At 44.2% G+C, this 20,665-nt stretch overlaps 1 protein-coding gene and 1 long non-coding RNA gene across 3 annotated transcripts in view; both read left to right on the forward strand.

Moving 5' to 3' along the window:
- LOC309562040 (uncharacterized protein) overlaps positions 1-20,665 on the forward strand; it is a 172,081-nt gene that overhangs the window by 86,163 nt on the left and 65,253 nt on the right. The window lies entirely within an intron of this gene.
- Positions 1,577-19,699, forward strand: LOC309562081. The gene is made up of 3 exons (XR_014225621.1): positions 1,577-1,715; positions 15,734-15,784; positions 19,666-19,699. It is a non-coding gene; the product is annotated as an uncharacterized lncRNA (long non-coding RNA).

The raw sequence follows: 20,665 nt of genomic DNA on the forward strand, positions 1-20,665 counted from the left end.
TGACATCACAGAGCTGGTGGATGTTAGAGACCTTGCGCTCCTCCATCTTCCATTTGAGGATGCCCCACAGATGCTCAATAGGGTTTAGGTCTGGAGACATGCTTGGTCAGTCCATCACCTTTACCCTCAGCTTCTTTAGCATGGCAGTGGTCGTCTTGGAGGTGTATTTGGGGTCGTTATGTTGGAATACTGCCCTGTGGCCCAGTCTTTGAAGGGAGGGGATCATGCTCTGCTTCAGTATGTCACAGTACATGTTGGCATTCATGGTTCCCTCAATGATCTGTAGCTCCCCAGTGCCGGCAGCACTCATGCAGCCCCAGACCATGACACTCCCACCACCATGCTTGAGTGTAGGCAAGACTTTGTACTCCTCACCTGGTTGCCACCACACACGCCTGACACCATCCGAACCAAATAAGTTTATCTTGGTCTCATCAGACCACAGGACATGGTTCCAGTAATCCATGTCCTTAGTCTGCTTGTCTTCAGCAAACTGTTTGCGGGCTTTTTTGTGCATCATCTTTAGAAGAGGCTTCCTTCTGGGATGACAGCCATGCAGACCAATTTGATGCAGTGTGCGGCGTATGGTCTGAGCACTGACAGGCTGACCCCTCCCCCACTCCTTCAACCTCTGCAGCAATGCTGGGAGCACTCATACATCTATTTCCCAAAGACAACCTCTGGATATGATGCTGAGCACGTGCATTTAGCTTCTTTGGTTGACCATGGTGAGGCCTGTTCTGAGTGGAACATGTCCTTGTTAAACCGCTGTATGGTCTTGGCCACCGTGCTGCAGCTCAGTTTCAGGGTCTTGGCAATCTTCTTATACCCTAAGCCATTTTATATAGAGCAATAATTCTTTTTTTTCAGATCCTCAGAGAGTTCTTTGCCATGAGGTGCCATGTTGAACTTCCAGTGACCAGTATGAGAGAGTGTTAGCGATAACACCAAATTTAACACACCTGCTCCCCGTTCACACCATAGACCTTGTAACACTAACGAGTCACATGACACCGGGGAGGAAAAATGGCTAATTGAGCCCAATTTGAACATTGTCACTTAGGGGTGTACTCACTTTTGTTGCCAGCGGTTTAGACATTAATGGCTGTGTGTTGAGTTATTTTGAGGGGACAGCAAATTTACACTGTTATACAAGCTGTACACTCACTACTTTAAATTGTAGCAAAGTGTCATTTCTTCAGTGTTGTCACATGAAAAGATAGAATAAAATATTTACAGAAATGTGAGGGGTGTACTCACTTTTGTCAGATACTGTAACCCCTATATCTTATTTTTGGTGATTTTGTAATACTAATTTCCTCCACCGCCTTCAGATGGCTGCAGTCTGTGGTGACCACACTTCAGAAATGCTATGAACTGCACTGCGTTATATCACATGTGAACCTAATGTCCCTTTTCAGGACTATCCGACGGAGGTTCTATAAAGTGTCTCAGGGGGACGAGGGACGTCAAATGTAGCGATTGGCACCGGAATGAAGATTATGAGAAGGAAATCCGTTTATGGTGTCATAACAAAGAAACAATCTGTTCATTATTCCCCACAATGAACAATGTCAGCTTTACTATGAAGTCCCAGGAACTCAAATGTGAGGCAAAGAAGAGATCAGGACAAAGAAGGAGCCAGAAATTTGAGATTTACTCTTGTCCAATAGAAACCCCCCTCTACATATCAGCCCTCTTATCTGCTCTTCCAGGTAAGTTTCTTTAAAGCCTTGGGTCATTCTGCTTATAATTCACCTTCCCCGCCCCCTTATTAGCATAACAATGACTTCATAAAAAAAAAATTGATTTTCATTGCATATCATATGTTAGACTCAGTGACATCATTACTAGGTCTCTGTGCTTCTCTATGCAATGCATGGAGATTAAAGCTGGAGGAAGGGGCTGTGCATATCCTTATTAAAACATCCCAGCACCCGGCCTCGGTGCTTTTCTCAAGAGCCCTCAGTCCTGATGCAAGCAGTGGGTGGGCTCTTGGGAGGAGTTATGCAAATATCATAATGCCTTAATGGGTGGGTGTCAGACTGGAGCAGTGGGAATTCCTAGTATTTGCATGCAGACTGTCCTAAGTAATTCCCACTTGTTAATACTGAGCCTCCATGAGCCTCCATGTGATACCAAGCCTTCATGAGTCACATGTGATACTGACTGAGCCTCCATGAGCTCCATGTGATGCTGACTAAGCCTTCATGAGCCACATGTGACACGGAGCCTCCATGAGCCACATGTGATACCGAGCCTCCCTGAGCCACATGTGATATTGAGCCTCCATGAGTCACGTGTGATATTGAGCCTCCATGAGTCCCATGTGATACTTGGCCTCCATGAGTCACAAGTGATACTGAGCCTCTATGAGCCATATGTTTATTAATAAGCCTTAATGAGCCCCATGCTATACTGAGCCTCCATGAGCCACATGTTATACTGAGCCTCACAGAGACATATGTTGATACTGGGTCTCCATGATCCACACGTGAGACTCATTGAGCCACATGTGATATCGAGCCTCCATGAGTCACATGTGATACAAGCCTCCATGAGTCACATGTTTATTAAAAAGCCTTAATGAGCCCCATGCGGTACTGAGTCTCCATGAGCCATATGGGATACTGAGCCTCAATTAGCCTCATGTGATACTGAGTCTCCATGAGCCACATGGGATATTGAGCCTCAATTAGCCTCATGTGATACTGAGCCTCAATTAGCCTCATGTGATATCGAGCCTCCATGAGTCATATGGGATACTTGACCTCTATGATTCACATGTGATACTGAGCCTCCGTGATGAGCCCCATGCAATACTGGGCCTCCATGAGGAGCTACAAGTGATACCGAGCCTCTATTTTCCACATGTGATACTGAGCCTCTATGAGCCACATGCGATACTGAAACTCAATGAGCCACATGTGATATTGAGCCTACATGAACCACAGGTGATACTGTGTCTCCATGAGCCCTCTATGATACTGAGCCTCCATGAGCTGTTAGGGACTTTTGAACCGGATGGCTAGATGGACTCCCTACGAATATTTGGGAACACACAGAGACATACACGAGGGTAGAGTCAGAGCATGTTCATTTATTACAGGAAATGTCTCGAGCATATATACAGTTAGAACAACAGACAAATTAATTTCACAATAAGGGGCTTGGCTTCAGTGTGACTCATGATCACATGATACTTTTTGGCATACTACCCAAATTAGAGTATTCCCATAACAGACTTATATTCTCATATGAAACAATTTCTGCAGAGTCAGACATACTGTATATCTGAACAAACAAGATGTTATGACTATGAATCAAGGATAGCTACATGAGAAATAGAGAAGAATACACAGCATGAAAACACCATTAACCCTTCATGTGCCACCTGTGAATCTGAGCCTCAATAAGCCACATGTAAAACTGAGGCACATGTGATCCTAATTTCCCCATCTGCATTACCATTGTTTGTGCTGGGAGTGCACTGCACACAATGCATCAGGACATGGGGCTTCCTCTTCCCAGTCATCAGATTGCTGTCATAGCCTCTGATTGGCTATCACGGCGATCAGTCACTGTGCAGCCCCTCCCCTGTTTTTTTTTTCTCTTCTGAATAAAGGGAAAGATACATTGTATCTTCCTCTCATTGCAGGAGAGAAAGATGTAAACAAACAAAAATGTGTAGAAATAGATAAAAAATAAATAAATAGGCAGCACTGATATGCAGCACTAATAAGCTCTGATAGGCGGCACTGATAGGCAGCACTGATGGGCACTGATAGGTAGCGCTAATAGGTGGCACTGATGGGCACTGAAAGGTAGCACTGATTGGCATAACTGATGGGCACAGATTGGCCTCACTGATGGGCACAGCCTGGTGTCACTGATGGGAACAGACTGGTGTAACTGATGGGCACAGAGTGGCATCACTGATGGGCACTGTTGGGGCTGCATTGTAATCAGGGCACTCGTGCGCGGCCTGATCTGTGACCGGCTGTGTCCTCCTGATACAGCAGATGACAGATAAGTGTACCAATCTGCTGTCATTAGCATGTGATTGCTGTAAACAATCACAGCAGATCACATGACCATTGTAAACGATGAATGGCTTTGATTCATGCCATCCATTGTGTATAATTGTGTTTCTAGATGTGATTGGTCACAGTGATCACATGGTACAGACAGGGCCAATCACAACCCATCTGTATCATGTGATTAGCTGTGGCCAATCACTTCTTTTTTTTTAATCAGAAAAAGTTTATTATGAAAACAAAAAGACAAACAATAAAGAACCAGCAACATGACAGTCCGATACATTGCATACAAATTATTTCCACATTTTACAGTAATAAACATATCTTTTAAGAACTAAGCCTACACATTATTGATCCGAAGTATTAGCAGTACATCAACCTCCATTCCTTCTGCCCACCTCATACGCCATTCTTATCACCTTATCCAGCGTTACTCCCATTATCCCGCGCATTATGCAAAATGTGAACCCCGCTTTGAACTGTCAGTTCCTGTGGACCAAGGCCAGGAGTGTCCAGCCACATGCCCCATAACTTTTCAAATTTACCCGGACACCCACATCTAATAAATATGTGATGTTCTAAGGGTATAGCATCTCCCACAGCTGATATCCATGTTTTATGTGAGGGGGGGGGGGGGGGTCAAAAGATTTCCACATGTAGCACCTCCTAGGTAGGTGCTAGGAAAAATAATAGTTTGCTCTGAAGCAGGGGAGCCTGATCTGTAGTTATGCCTGTTGCATGTGTCCAGCGGGTGATTCATCTGGGCTGTGGGAGTGTCCCTACTGTATCCAATAGGGGGTCCTGTTGGACAGTGGAGGAAACCCAGTCAGTGACACACAGGCTTTTTTGCTTTGGTGCATCCTGGGATATGTCATAAAAGCCAGGGGCACATGTGACAGGGCGTCTTCGGGCGGGAAGCCAGGTCCCAGGAGAAGGGTGACGGCTGTCTCTCCTCCTGTTGCTGAGGAAGGTGCTCACAGGCGGTCGGCCTTGTGGTCCAGAAGTGTGGTGCTGAGCCAGGAGGTCCAGTGGATGCTGACAAGGGAGTTGGAGGCAGAGCGACCTAAGGAAAAACAGAGTCTGTGAGTACCGGGAAGCTTGCCAGGGGTCTTCCCAGGAAGGGGACCACTCTAGTAGGGTATCAGTGGACAGAAGGTCAGCGCACAATCAGTGAGAAAGGGGGTGCCAAGTTAAACCCTGAAGAGTAACCTAAACACGAGTACATATTCTTTATCTTCACTTCAGTGGCAAGGTGAAGCAGCACCCTTGTCGCATTCTACAGTCAGTTGTCCTCATGAATTTTGCATTGTTCAAGTTGGAGTATCCCACTCATTCCCTTCTCCCATCCAAGTTCCAATAAAAACATAAAAAACAAAAAAAAATCCCCTGGACTGAGCCAAGTATTTAAAGGGACAGGTTTCTACAGACTGTTGCTACGGGTAACCCAGGGGAATCCAAGAAGTGTAATTCTCAGCAGCTCCCTAGGGGGCAGTGCTACACACATTATTAGGATTAATCGCCTAGCATGAAATAGAGCCCTACTAACCGCCAACCTGATATGCTTTAACTCGACCACCTCTTCTAAGATATTTAATAGACAGCATTTAGGGTCCACTGGAGTTCTTACTCCAAGTAAAGCGTGTCCAAGATCTGAGTCCAGTAAAGGTGGAGCTTGGGACATCTCCATAGGAGATGAATTAAGTCACACCTATCCCTTTGACATCTAGGACATAGTGACGCTGTTCCATATCCCATCCTTTGGAGCCTCAGGGGAGTATAATGAACTCTTAACAGAATGTATAGCTGAGATATCCTCTGTGCCTCGATCGAAGAACTTCCTCCCACTGGTCAGCAAATATCGGACCCAGATCACCCTCCCATCCCGAAATCGCCTTGTTGGGATGACCCTTGTGGAACTCGAATGGCAACATATTATAACATTGGGAAATTAATCCCTTCGAGCCCTCTGCCTTTTCTATTATGTGGAATGGCCAATCACTTCGAATTACCACTATACACACTGAATGAATCAATTTTATTCAGTAAAATTCAGGTTGCCAATGAAATTCATCAGGATTGGTCAATTTTCAGATTAATACCATAGTTTGTGGACTCTTTAACTTTCCTATATACTAAATAATATAAACTGATTTGGGTTATTTTCACCAAAGAAATGTAGTAGAATACATTTTGGCCAAAATTTATGAAGAAAGATTATTTATTTGCAAAATTCTATAACAGAAACTAAGAAAAACACCTTTTCCCCCCCAAATATTTGGTCTTTTTTCATTTATTTAGCAAAAAAAAAAAAAAAAACCCAGTGGTAATTAAATACCACCAAAAGAAATCTCTATTTGTGTGAAAAAAAATGATAAAAATGCCATATGGGTACAGTATTGTATGACCGCGCAATTGTCAAAGTGCGACAGCGCTGAAAGCTGAAAATTGGCCTGGGCAGGAAGGGGGAGAAAGTGCCCGGTATTGAAGGAGAACAAAAAAAAAAAAAAATAAATTTAATGTTACTTTAACATTTGTTTTATCCTCAGTCACTAAGCAGTAATTTATATGGTTGAATAAATTTTTAAATATTTCTTTACATGTACAGTATCTCACAAAAGTAAGTGCACCCCCCTCACATTTTTGTAAATATTTTATTCTATCTTTTCATGTGACAACACTGAAGAAATGACACTTTGCTACAATATAAAGTAGTGAGTGTACAGCTTGTATAACAGTGTAAATTTGCTGTCCCCTCAAAATAACTCAACACACAGCCATTAATGTCTAAACCGCTGGTAACAAAAGTGAGTACACCCCTAAGTGGAAATGTTCAAATTAGGCCCAGTTAGCCATTTTCCCTCCCCGGTGTCATGTGACTCGTTAGTGTTACAAGGTCTCAGGTGTGAATGGGGAGCAGGTGTGTTCAATTTGGTGTTATCGCTCTCACTCTCTCATACTGGTCACTGGAAGTTCAACATGGCACCTCATGGCAAAGAACACCCCGAAGATCGAAAAAAAAAAAGAATTGTTGCTCTACATAAAGATGGCCTAGGCTATAAGAAGATTACTAAGACCCTGAAACTGAGCTGCAGCACGGTGGCCCAGTGGCGTATTTAGGTTTTGTGCTGCCCTAGGCCTGACTAAACTTGGGCACCCCTAATTTAAATATGACCCACCCCTTCTTGTAAAGGCCAAACCCTTTCATGTTTATGACCCACACTGCCATCTGTAAACCACAGACCACAACCACATCTATCAGTGCAGCCTCATCAGTTCCCATAAGTTCAGCTACATCAGTGCCCATCAGTGCAGCCTTATTACTGCCCATCAGTGCAGCATATCAGTGCGGCCTCATCAGTGGCCATCCGTACAGCCCCATCAGCGGCCACCAGTACAGCCTCTCAGTGCCCATTAGTGCAACCTATCAATGCAACCAACATATGAGGGTCCATCAGTGCTGCCTTATCAGTGCAGCCCTATCAGTGAAGCCCTACCAGTCCTGCCTCATCATTGGCCATCAGTGCAGTCTATTAGTGCCCATCAGCTTTTTTGCTGCCCCCCAGCAAAGTGCTGCCTTAGGCCTGGGCCTTGTTGGCCTAGGCCAAGATACAGCACTGCGGTGGCCAAGACCATACAGCGGTTTAACAGGAGAGGTTCCACTCAGAACAGGCCTCGCCATGGTCCACCAAAGAAGTTGAGTGCACGTGCTCAGTGTCATATCCAGAGGTTGTCTTTGGGAAATGGATGTATGAGTGCTGCCAGCATTGCTGCAGAGGTTGAAGGGGTGGGGGGGTCAGCCTGTCAGTGCTCAGACCATACGCTGCACACTGCATCAAATTGGCTGTCGTCCCAGAAGGAAGCCTCTTCTAAAGATGATGTACAAGAAAGCCTAAAAACAGTTTGCTGAGGACAAGCAGACTAAGGACACGGAGTACTGGAACCATGTCCTGTGGTCTGATGAGACCAAGATAAACGTATCTGGTTCAGATGATGTCAAGCGTGTGCAGTGGCAACCAGGTGAGGAGTACAAAGACAAGTGTGTCTTGCCTACAGTCTAGCCAAGACAACCACTGCCTTGCTAAATAAGCTGAGGGTAAAGGTGACAGTAACAGTTAGTCAGGTTGAAAAAAGGCACAAGTCTATCTGGCTCAACCAATAAAAAACATAAAAAAAAAACAGTAATGAAAACCCAACCATACAATCCCATATACACAATCCTATACCCGCAGTTGATCCAGAAGAAGGCGGAAAAAACCCAGCAAAGCATGATCCAATTTACTACAGCAGGGGAAAAAAATTCCTTCCTGATCCCCCGAGAGGCAATCGGATATTCCCTGGATCAACTTTACCTATAAATATTAGTACCCAGTTATATTATGTACACCCAGGAAAGAATCCAGGCCTTTTTTAAAGCAATCTACTGAGCTGACCAGAACCACCTCTGGAGGGAGTCTATTCCACATTTTCACAGCTCTTACGGTGAAGAAACCTTTCCGTATTTGGAGACAAAATCTGTTTTCCTCTAGACGTAAAGAGTGCCCCCCTTGTCCTCTGTGTTGACTTTAAAGTGAACAACTCAACACCAGTCACTATATGGATCCCTTATATATTTATACATGGTGATCATATCCTCCCTTAATCCCCTCTTCTCAAGAGAGAATAAATTCAGTTCCTCTAATCTTTTCTCATAGCTGAGCTCCTCCATGCCTCTTATCAGTTTGGTTGCCCTTCTCTGCACTTTCTCCAGTTCCCCGATATCCTTTTTAAGAACTGGTGCCCAAAACTGAACTGCATATTCCAGATGAGGTCTTACTAATGATTTCTACAGGGGCAAAATTACATCTCTCTCTCTGGAGTCCATACCTCTCCTAATACAAGAAAGGACTTTGCTTGCTTTGGAAACCGCAGTTTGGCATTTCATGCTATTATTAAGCTTAGGATCTACCAGAACACCCAGATCCTTCTCTGCTATGGATTCCCCCAGATCCTTCTCCGCTATGGATTCCCCCAGATCCTTCTCTGCTATGGATTCCCCTAGTTCTACTGCCCTCTACTGCATGCATATTCTTCCCCCCCAGGTGCATACAGTAACTTTACACACGGTATATCAATATTAAAAGCCTTTTGCCACAAAGTTGCAAATGATGGATTGGCCAAGCATGTCTCCAGACCTCAACCTTATTGAGCATCTGTGGGGCATCCTCAAACGGAAGGTGGAGGAGCGCAAGGTCTCTAACATCCACCAGTTCTGTGATGTCTTCATGGAGGAGTGGAAGAGGACTCCAGTGGCAACCTGTGAAGCTCTGGTGAACTCCATGCCCAAGAGGGTTAAGGCAGTTCTGGAAAATAATGGTGGCCACACAAAATATTGACACTTTGGGCGCAATTTGAACATTGTCACTTAGGGGTGTACTCACTTTTGTTGCCAGCGGCTTACACATTAATGGCTGTGTTGCTACATCAAAAGATACAATAAAATATTTACAAAAATGTGAGGGGTGTACTCACTTCTGTGAAATACTGTATTTATAAGAGTATGTGTGTGTATACAGTATCTCACAAAAGTGAGTACACCCCTCACATTAATGTAAATATTTTATTCTATCTTTTCATGTGACAACACTGAAGAAATGACACTTTGCTACAATGTAAAGTAGTGAGTGTACAGCTTGTATAACAGTGTAAATTTCCTGTCCCCTCAAAATAACTCAACACACAGCCATTAATGTCTAAACCACTGGCAACAAAAGTGAGTACACCCCTAAGTTAAAATGTCAAATTGGGTCCAAAGTGTCAATATTTTGTGTGGCCACCATTATTTTCCAGCACTGCCTTAACCCTCTTGGACATGGAGTTCACCAGAGCTTCACAGGTTGCCACTGGAGTCCTCTTCCACTCCTCCATGATGACATCACAGAGCTGGTGGATGTTATAGACCTTCTCCACCTTCCATTTGAGGATGCCCCACAGATGCTCAGTAGATTTTAGGTCTGGAGACATGCTTGGCCAGTCCATCACCTCACCTCACCTCACCTCACCTCAGCTTCTTTAACAAGGCAGTGGTCGCCTTGGAGGTGTGTTTGTCATGTTGGAATGCTGCCCTGTGGCCCAGTCTCTGAAGGGAGGGGATCATACTCTGCTTCAGTATGTCACAGTAGATGTTGGCATTCATGGTTCCCTCAATGAACTGTAGCTCCCCAGTGCCGGCAGCACTCATGCAGCCCCAGACCATGACACTCCCACCACCATGCTTGACTGTAGGGAAGACACACTTGTCTTTGTACTCCTCACCTGGTTGCTGCCACACACGCTTGACACCATCTGAACCAAATACATTTTTCTTGGTCTCAACAGACCACAGGACATGGATCCAGTAATCCATGCCCTTAGTCTGTTTGTCTTCAGCAAACTGTTTGCAGGCTTTCTTGTGCATCATCTTTAGTTCCCCTTGGCGCATTGGTTTACTATAGGGACGGGTGGCGGCTTCCATCTGTTTCAAAGCTGACAGCAGTAATGACAGTGGAAGTAATTTTATCAAGTAAGTGACTGGTGGGCATAGGATCCCCTAAGCTTGCACATCATGAATGGGGGAGGGGGGTGCAGTTTGGCATCTGGCGCTGGATGGCCGTGTCCCGGCAATGGTGGGAGGTGAGGACTACATTGCTTCGGGTGGTATTCTAACAGTGGGTGTAATGAGCTCATCAACAGTGAAAGTGAGGGTGCTGACCTCTCTGTGTTGTCTTACAGATAAACCTGGATCCCAAGCATGGAAGGACAAAATGACAGATATTTTCAACGGTATGTATGGTTTAATATGTGTATTTTAAAACAGCTAACACTAGTACCAGAGCCTGTCTCTGTATTTGCTTCCTGTGATCTCCAGCAGAACAAAACTCACACTGGGGGGGGGGGTCTGCACTGTGAGCACGGGGCTACATTCTTATACTGGGAGCTTGCTGACAAAAGGACAAGCAAATTGGACAGGGGGTGACCAATGTTCCATTCCTACCTAATCAGCAAGATCAAAATGGGTTGGTGAACAAGTCATGTGTGTGACAGTATTCACCGTCACTGGAGGTGAGGAGCAGATAGATAATTAATGGTTTGAATTGCTTCAGATGGGACAGTAATATTTGTCAGCAATATCTTCATATAGAAATATGAAGATTTATTCCCACTTTACACTGGGAGACTTAGACTGTTATAGACCATTGCCATGAAGTCTGACTTCTAGATAATGTGTATTCCGTGCTTGTCTGTGAGAGACACACAGACTGTCATTGGTAGACTTCCCTATTGTTTGTGTATTGAAATGGAATGTGAATTGTGCCTGTCCCATTTTTAAATGTTAATGACCCCACATTCTGTCCAGATGGCTAGATAATTCGTTTCTGTATACACTTTCATCTGCATATGATACTGTAATCAGCCAGAGGGGAGGGATTGTGTACACTGTATGGGAATGACTGAGTGTAAAACCCTGTTTCTATTGGAATGTGAATGTCATGTCCTGTCCCCAACAAGGTCCACCTGGACAGTAACCTTGTGGGGGAAAACTGCATTAAAAAGAGCAGCTGTACCATTAAAGTTTGAGTTCTACTTCACCCTGAATCTAGAGTCCTGTCTCTCATTGGGGGAACCTGCTACAAGGGATTGCTATGCCCTTCATACACCCTTGGATAATCACTAAGCTCTTGTAAGAGCTTGTACCTGTGCCTGCTGCCCTCTCTGGGGAAAGAGAGGTTCACCCACTGGAGCCTGGAGCCTTGCCGTAGGTCCAGGGTGGGTAGGAGGCGGTGACACCCCAACCAAGCTGCGGCGGTTCGTGGGGTCTGAGGTGGCTATGGTGTCTGGTGGAGTGCTTGGAGTCCTCGGAAAGCACTAGGAGCATCCGTCAACGGAGGTACCAAGTCGGGGTGCCGGATGATCCGTTACATTGGTGGCAGCGGTGGGATCTGATTTGGAAGGAGTTGTGACTGGATGAAGCTGACCAGGCACTAAATTGGTACGCCACCCCGGCACAACCACTGGATGGCTGACAACAAGATGCCAGAAGGTGAGGACTATAGTGGCCCGGGCTTGCTGTGGGAGGCATTTGAGGAGAGCAATGACTTTGGATGTCCAGCAGAGTTTCGGCGCTGGGAAATCCACCACACCAGGGAAGCCCTATTGGGTCTCCCTGGAGCGAATGACCTGGGGTCAGACCTGATTCACCTAGTCAGAATGGAGTGGGAACTGGAGCAGGACTACCAACGCCTGCTCTGCTCCATTCCGCCCCAATCTACCCTGCAAGCAGAGCTGGAGTGCTGCGTGGCAGATCCAGACCTACAACCCTTCAGTTGGAGAGACCTTACAGACTGGTGGTACTGGGAAGACCCACTGATGGCAGGTGAATATGGGACCAAGGTCTCTCTACCGGCCCTACAGGGAGGCTGGGCAGCTGGCACAGATCCCCCGGTACAGCAGGAGTTATTGGGAATAGAGACAGTCGGTTCTACTCCCCAGCGGCAGACAGGGTCACAGGGAGCGGCAGTATGTGTTACACGGAGCTAAAGGCGTCGCCCTTCCTCCCCAGCGGAGGAATATTTGAGTCCAGACCAGCAACTGATAGAATTGCATCTTTGAGCTCAAACCTCTTTTGATATTAGTGGACCTTTGAACTGAAAACATGCAATTGATTTATCAGAATTCTTCTTCATCTTTATTTTCCTCTCCCAGGCAAGGGATCTATGAAGAAAACGAATAGCAGGGCGCTGAGGTCAGTATGAAATTAAAAACACTTTATTAAAATAAGCAGCACACTTGGGTTCCTTTCACACATATGATCCGATCATATCTGCCTGCCAGTTTTTTAGGCGGATCTGATCGAATCCTCCATGTATCTCTATGGGGCAGCGGATGTCAGCGGTGACAAGTCTGCTGACACCCGCTGCCATCTGCATCGGATCCTGTCCATGAAATCCAGACGGATGGAAACCCTATTTTCCATCCATCCAGGGGATCGGTTTGGATGGGATCGGATGAGAGCGTACAGGCGGTCTGTTTTAATCCGATTTCCCCATAGAGATGCATGGGGCTCTGACACCTCCCTCTCCACACACAGAGCGGAGAGGGAGCTGTCACCTGCCTGCTCAACGGGGATCAGTGTATCGATCCCCCGCTGAGCAGCACGGAGTCCGCCTACGGAGACGGACCGTGTGAAAGGACCCTAATGGGCCATACACACTATAAGATTTTCTGAAGACTTTTTCCTTTAGACTTACCAAAACCAGATAATATGAGGTCAAACCTAAACACTTTCAATTTGTATGCAATCTGGCAGGCCCTTGCACTACATAGAAAAGGTAAATCTGAAGGAAATCTAACCACAAAAGTTGGATAGTGTGTATCCTGCTTTATATAGAAGTTAGTCTGAAACAGCATGGAAAGGGAACACCTGGAACCAAGCAGCTGTAATCATTGTGAGGCTGTAGACATCACTGAGCAAAACAGAGACTGAAGATGACAGGGAGTCAGCCAGCTCCAAGTATGGGTATTGGCAGCGACATTCTAGGATGACAACTGTCAAAATGCCTGGTGGATGTCAGGAGAGGGAGTGTGCATGACGCGTTTCCAGGGACTTGCCCTCTTCTTCAAATGCATGGACAGTGAAAGGAAGTGATGGACTTATAAAGGCAAAATGGCAGGAAAGCCAGGAACATGGGAGGGAAAGGAGGGAGAAAGCTGGAAACAGGGAGTAAAACAACAAAATGAAATAAAATAGCTGCACTGTAAATAAAAGGATCAAGTATTACTTTACAATGTTACCATTACTATTACTAGAGATATATTCATATATGATTAAAAATGTATATATATATTGGTAATAAAGATGTATATAAGACAAATATATAGCAAAATAAATAAATAATAACTTTTTTTTTTTTACTATATATTTGTCTTATATACATCTTTATTGCCAATATATATATCCATTTTTAATCATATATGAATATATCTCTAGTAATAGTAATGATAATATTGTAATGTAATACTTTATCCTTTTATTTACAGTGCAGCTACAGTATTTATTTCATTTTCTTGTTTTACTCCCTGTTTCCAGTAGTAACACCGTATTCCCTGATACTGACAATCTACAAGCCAAGGGTTAATGGCTCAGCTATGTCTTCTGTGATTTTCTCTCCCCTCCCACTTTCCTCCCCCTCACGTCCTTCTAGCTCTATGTATCAGTGCAGCTTTCTCCCTCCTTCCCCTCCCATGTGCCTCCCCTTCCTGCAATTTTGACTTTATAAGTCCATCACTTCCTTTCACAGTCCATGCATTTGAAGAAGAGGGCAAGTCCCTGGAAACGCGTCATGCACACCTCCTCTGCCGACATCCACCAGGCATTTTGACAGCTGTGTGTGCAGCCTAAAACGCCACTGCCAATAAACATACTTGGAGCTGGCTGACTCCCTGTCATCCTCAGTCTCTGTTTTACTCAGTGAAGACTACAGCCTCACACTGATCACAGCTGCTTGGTCCCAGGTGTTCCCTATCCATGCTGTTTCATGCTCACTTCTATGTAAGCGTGCTGCTTTTTTTTAATAACGTTTTTTTAATTTAGTACGGACCTCAGCGTCCTGCTACTCATTTTCTTCCACATTGAGGTGATCCTACCCAGATCTTCTGAGGGATCTGCAGAGGTTCCAGTCTCAGTCCCTTTTCCTGTTCATCCATTCAGTTGCCTCATCCATACCTCTACCCTGTTGATGGTCTACAGATACAGATGAAAGTTCCAACAGACCAAGGGACTATGCACTTCTCCTAGGAGTGGCGTATGTACTGAATACTTGAACACTCAAGGGATCTAAAGCCTCATACACACGCACCGATTGTTGGCTGTGAATTTTCGGCCAACGTCCGATCGGCCGATTGTCGGCTTGTTAGTATGATGCTTCCGACAACCGACTGCGACTTTTCGGCCGAATAAAATCTGGTGTGCATGCTATAAAATTTTTGTTGGCCGTCAACAGAACGGCCGATCGTTCGTCAGTCAGTACAGATTTCGGCAGACAAAAATCTGATGAGCAAGACTGGGCATGCTCAGAGAAGAAAAAACACACGGAAAGTAAACCAGCACATGACATCACTTCTGAAGTTGGTTTTTGTTGGCCAACAAAAGTCCAGTGCAAGTCTAGAGCACATTTCAACCAACACTGGACAAAAGACGGCCGATCGGTCGGCCAACAATCGGTGCATGTGTACGAGGCTTTAGAAGCTTGAACTGGACCTCCCCAGTTTAAATCCTCCCCAGGCAGCAGGCCTGAGAGGCAAAGAACCTTCCAGCACTACCTTCTCTCTAGGCAAAGCCTGGAAAATAAAAAACGCCAATCTAAAAGTTTTCCCTAGATATTTGTCCTCTTCCCAGCCCAAATCACTGGCATAAACTACTCAGTGATTGGCCAAGGTGGACCACATATTCATAACCCCATAGATTGTATCTTCTCACTCTCTTTAGTGGAGAACAGTCTCCAGGAACAGGTAGAAGCCAAAATGTCCTCGGTTTTAGGAGAAAACGGAAAAACCCAGATAACATAAACATAGCTCAGGCTGGCTACACTAAATCTAAACTACACTCCAGCCTATAGCAGGGTCCCTACATGTATAATGGAGAAAAGTGATGTTACTAAGTTGTCTATGTTGTCTGGCAGGGGTGCCTGGAGTACAAGAGTGGCTGAACAAAGATGAGGACTTTTGGAATGGTATGTATTTTTGTTTTAAAATATATATTTTATTACAGCCAGTAGTATTACCCAACTCTTTCTTCGTGGTATGATCCCCCACCCATCACACAGAACTCAGACTGGGGGAGGGAAGATCTGAGCTGTCAGCCAATCAGTCTCTACTCCAATGCATGATGCCAAAATTGGGATAAAGGGGACTGGAATGTTTTACTCCATTCACACCTGAGCGTATCATTTTCAGGCGATTTTTTTGGGGGTTATTCAGGCGTTTTTTTTTTGCAGGAGTTTGGAGGCAGGCATTGACTTCTAATAAAAACGCCTGTAATCTGCCAAAAAAGAAGCTCATGTACTTTTTCGAGCTTCAGGCAACAAAACGCTGATATGTGAACAGGGGCCATTGAAATGAATGGGATTTTGCTTGTTGGGCGTATTGAGACTTCAGGCTACGGTCACATCTTGGTGTTTTTTGGTGTTTTTCACCTCTAAGGCTACGGTCACATCTTGGCGTTTTTCAGCTGTAAGGCTACGGTCACATCTTGGCGTTTTTCAGCTGTAAGGCTACGGTCACATCTTGGCGTTTTTGGGCGTTTTTTAGCTCTAAGGCTACGGTCACATCTAGGCGTTGCTATTTTACAGGCGTTTTTTCAGGCGTTTTTATGGGCATTTTTTTCAGGCGTTTTACAGGCCTTTTTACAGGCTTTTTTAGGTTGACAAGTGACCAATGGAGAAAAATAAAAACACCTGTAATCTGCCCAAAAAGAAGCTCATGTACTTTTTTGAGCGTCTGGCGTTTTGCTTAAAACGTCAGAACGCTCAGGGGCTATTGAAATGAATAGGATTTGTCTTGTTAGGCGTTTTTTGAAGCTGATCCTTAGGTTACATTCACATCTTGGTCGTTTTTTGGGAATTTTTTTAGCTCTAAGGATCAGCTTCAAAAAACGTCCAACAAGACAAATCCTATTCATTTCAATGGCCACTGTTCACATCTTAGCGTTCTGACATTTTAAACAAAACGCTAGACGCGCAAAACAGTACATGAGCTTCTTTTTGGGCAGATTACAGGCGTTGTTATTTTTTTCCATTGGTCACTTGTCAACCTAAAAATGCCTGCACAAAAACACCTGTAAAACGCCTGAAAAAACGCCCATAAAAACGCCTGAAAAAACGCCTGTAAAATAGCAACACCTAGATGTGAACGTAGCCTCAGAGATGAGCGTTTTACGAGCTGAAAAACGCTCAGGTGTGAACAGGGCCTAAGGCTACGTTCACATGTTAGCGTAGCGGACCGCGGCAGAACACCGCGATTCTGCCCGCGATCCGGAAATCATTGCAAATTGCGGGACGTCTGTGCGTTGCCGTTGATTTGCAATAGCACCCCAAACACTGTGCGATGTTGCCGCGATTTCCGCCTGCCGGATCGCGGTAACATCGCGCAAACAAAATCGCGGGTTGCATGACGCCCAAAAACCCGCGATTTTGTTTGCACGATGTTACTGCGATTCGGCAGACAGAAATCGCGGCAACATCGCCCAACATTTGGGGTGCCATTGCAAATCAACGGCAATGCATAGGCGTCCAGCGATTTGTAATGATTTCCGGATCGCGTGATTCTGCCCGCGGTCCGCTACGCTAAAATGTGAACGTAGCCTTAGGTGACTAAGCTGTTTTGATTTACTGCAGTGGAGTAAAGTGAGATCTCTGACCTGTGTATGTTTTCTGGCAGGGCTTCGCAGACCACAAGACTCTCCCCTCTATACACCCCCCATGGAGAACGTTTATATGTCTGCTATGGGCTTGTAGATTCAGCAAAAACATTATCATTACTTTAGGTAACAAAATATTACATATATTTTTTGGGACAAACAAGGCTTTTTGTGATATTGTCTTTCTAGGCGTATATACAGTATCTCACAAAAGTGAGTACACCCCTCACATTTTTGTAAATATTTTATTCTTTTCATCTATATATTTCCCAGAGACAACCTCTGGATATGACGCTGAGCACGTGCACTCAACTTCTTTGGGCAACCATGGCAAGGCCTGTACTGAGTGGAATCTATCCTGTTAAACCACTGTATGGTCTTGGCCACCATGCTGCAGCTCAGTTTCAGGGTCTTGGCAATCTTCTTATAGCCTAGGCCATCTTTTGTAGAGCAACAATTCTTTTTTTCAGATCCTCAGAGAGTTCTTTGCCATGAGGTGCCATGTTGAACTTCCAGTGACCAGTATGAGAGAGTGAGAGCGATAACACCAAATTTAACACACCTGCTCCCCATTCACACCTGAGACCTTGTAACACTAACGAGTCACGTGACACCGGGGAGGGAAAATGGCTAATTGGCTCCAATTTGGACATTGTCACTTAGGGGTGTACTCACTTTTATAAACAATGTTACTTCGTATCTCTCTTCTGATCAATGTTTATAAACAATGTTACTTTGTATCTCTCTATCTCCCATCTGATCAATGTTTATAAACAATGTTACTTCGTATCTCTCTTCTGATCAATGTTTATAAACAATGTTACTTTGTATCTCTCTATCTCCCATCTGATCAATGTTAATAAACAATGTTACTTTGTATCTCTCTTCTGATCAATGTTTATAAACAATGTTACTTTGTATCTCTCTATCTCCTGTCTGATCAATGTTTATAAACAATGTTACTTTGTATTTCTCTATCTCCTGTCTGATCAAATATAAACAATGTTACTTTGTATTTCTCTATCTCCGGTCTGATAAATGTAGATAAACAATGTTACTTTGTATCTCTCTATCTCCGGTCTGATCAATGTCTATAAACAATATTACTTTGTATCTCTCTATCTCCTGTCTGATCAATGTCTATAAACAATGTTACTTTGTATCTCTCTATCTCCGGTCTGATCAATGTCTATAAACAATGTTACTTTGTATCTCTCTATCTCCTGTCTGATCAATGTTTATAAACAATGTTACTTTGTATCTCTCTTCTGAACAATGTTTATAAACAATGTTACTTTGTATCTCTCTATCTCCCATCTGATCAATGTTAATAAACAATGTTACTTTGTATCTCCCGTCTGATCAATGTTTATAAACAATGTTACATTGTATCTCTCTATCTCCTGTCTGATCAATGTTTATAAACAAAGTTACTTTGTATCTCTCTATCCCCTCTCTGATCAATGTTTATAAACAATGTTACTTTGTATCTCTCTATCTCTTGTCTGATCAATGTTTATAAACAATGTTACTTTGTATCTCTCTATCCCCTGTCTGATCAATGTTTATAAACAATGTTACTTTGTATCTCTCTATCCCCTGTCTGATCAATGTTTATAAACAATGTTACTTTGTATCTCTCTATCCCCTGTCTGATCAATGTTTATAAACAATGTTACTTTGTATCTCTCTATCCCCTGTCTGATCAATGTTTATAAACAATGTTACATTGTATCTCTCTATCTCCTGTCTGATCAATGTTTATAAACAATGTTACTTTGTATCTCTCTATCTCCCGTCTGATCAATGTTTATAAACAATGTTACTTTGTATCTCTCTATCTCCCGTCTGATCAATGTTTATAAACAATGTCTCAGACTGTCTGCAGCAGCTATTACATCTCTTGTATTCATAGAGAATGTCCCAGAAGCAATATTTGACTTTCTGCCATGGTGATAATAAATCTGGTAGTATCCCCTGGATCTGTCTCTGTATTAGCTGACCATAATCCTCTACCAGGAAACCTCAGACTGGGAGAGGGAAGGTCGACACTGGGAGTCCTTCTGACAGTCTACTGGCAGGAGGAGAGCGATCAGAGAGAAGAGGCGGGTTCAGGGGCGGGGTCTCTGACCAAACTTTATTACTTATGTAAATGGAGGGAAGTAAAGTTACTAACCAATCTGTTCTGTCTGGCAGAGCTGTCTGGATCACATGACTGGCTGACAAAACTTAGGAAATATTTACCAGGTAAAGCAAACCACACATACAGTGCGCACTTCATTTGTGCTTGCTTGGAGTTCTGCTTTTTCAGGGACCCCCCGAGGACAGAAATATAGGATCTGATTTTTTTAAATGGCAGTTCTCTGTCTCTCATCTTCATCCTCGCTGCACTCTAAAGTAAGTCACTTCACTGGTTACATACTTATTCCAGACACAAAACAATGTATCCAGCACAGGCACAGGAAAAAAGAGCTATTATGTTGACAATTAAAGTGGCTGAGGGATACTAATTGTAAAAGATATTAACAATGTAGCTTTATTATTCACAATAGAAATATTTCTTTAACCACTTCTGGACCGAGCCTATTTCTGACACTTGTTGTTTACAAGTTAAAATCTGTATTTTTAGCTAGAAAATTACTCAGAACCCCCAAACAATTATATATATATATTATTTTTTTTTAGCAAAGACTCTGGAGAATAAAATGGCGGTCGTTGCAATATTTTTTGTCACGGGGTATTTGCACAGCAGTCGTTCAAACCGCCATTTGTTTTTGGGAAAAAATACACTTCACTGCATTTAACCACTTCTGGACCGGGAAGGATTTCCCCCCTTAACCACTTGCCGACCGCCACCCGACTATATACTGCGGCGGTCAGCCCCTCCCAGGCAAAGTGACATACAGGTAAGTCACTAGCCTGGGAGCGAATAGGGGGCATGCTCCCGCCCCCGCTCGTACCCGAAGTAGCCGGCGCGTATGACCGGCGGACCCGATGTCCGCCGGCCACTCAGCGATCGTCGGGTAGAGAGGGAGAAAGGCAGGCGGCTAATGTAAACAAAGCCGCCTGTCACTCTCCCTGTGTAAAAGCACAGCTCACTCGGTCCTCCTATGTAGGAACGTTGATCTCTGCTGTTACACACAAAGCCACATCCAATCACAGTTAGAATCACGCCCCTAGGGACACACTTAACTCC

This window comes from Pelophylax lessonae (assembly GCF_965119305.1).
Source record: "Pelophylax lessonae genome assembly, chromosome: 1".
NCBI lineage: Eukaryota > Metazoa > Chordata > Amphibia > Anura > Ranidae > Pelophylax > Pelophylax lessonae.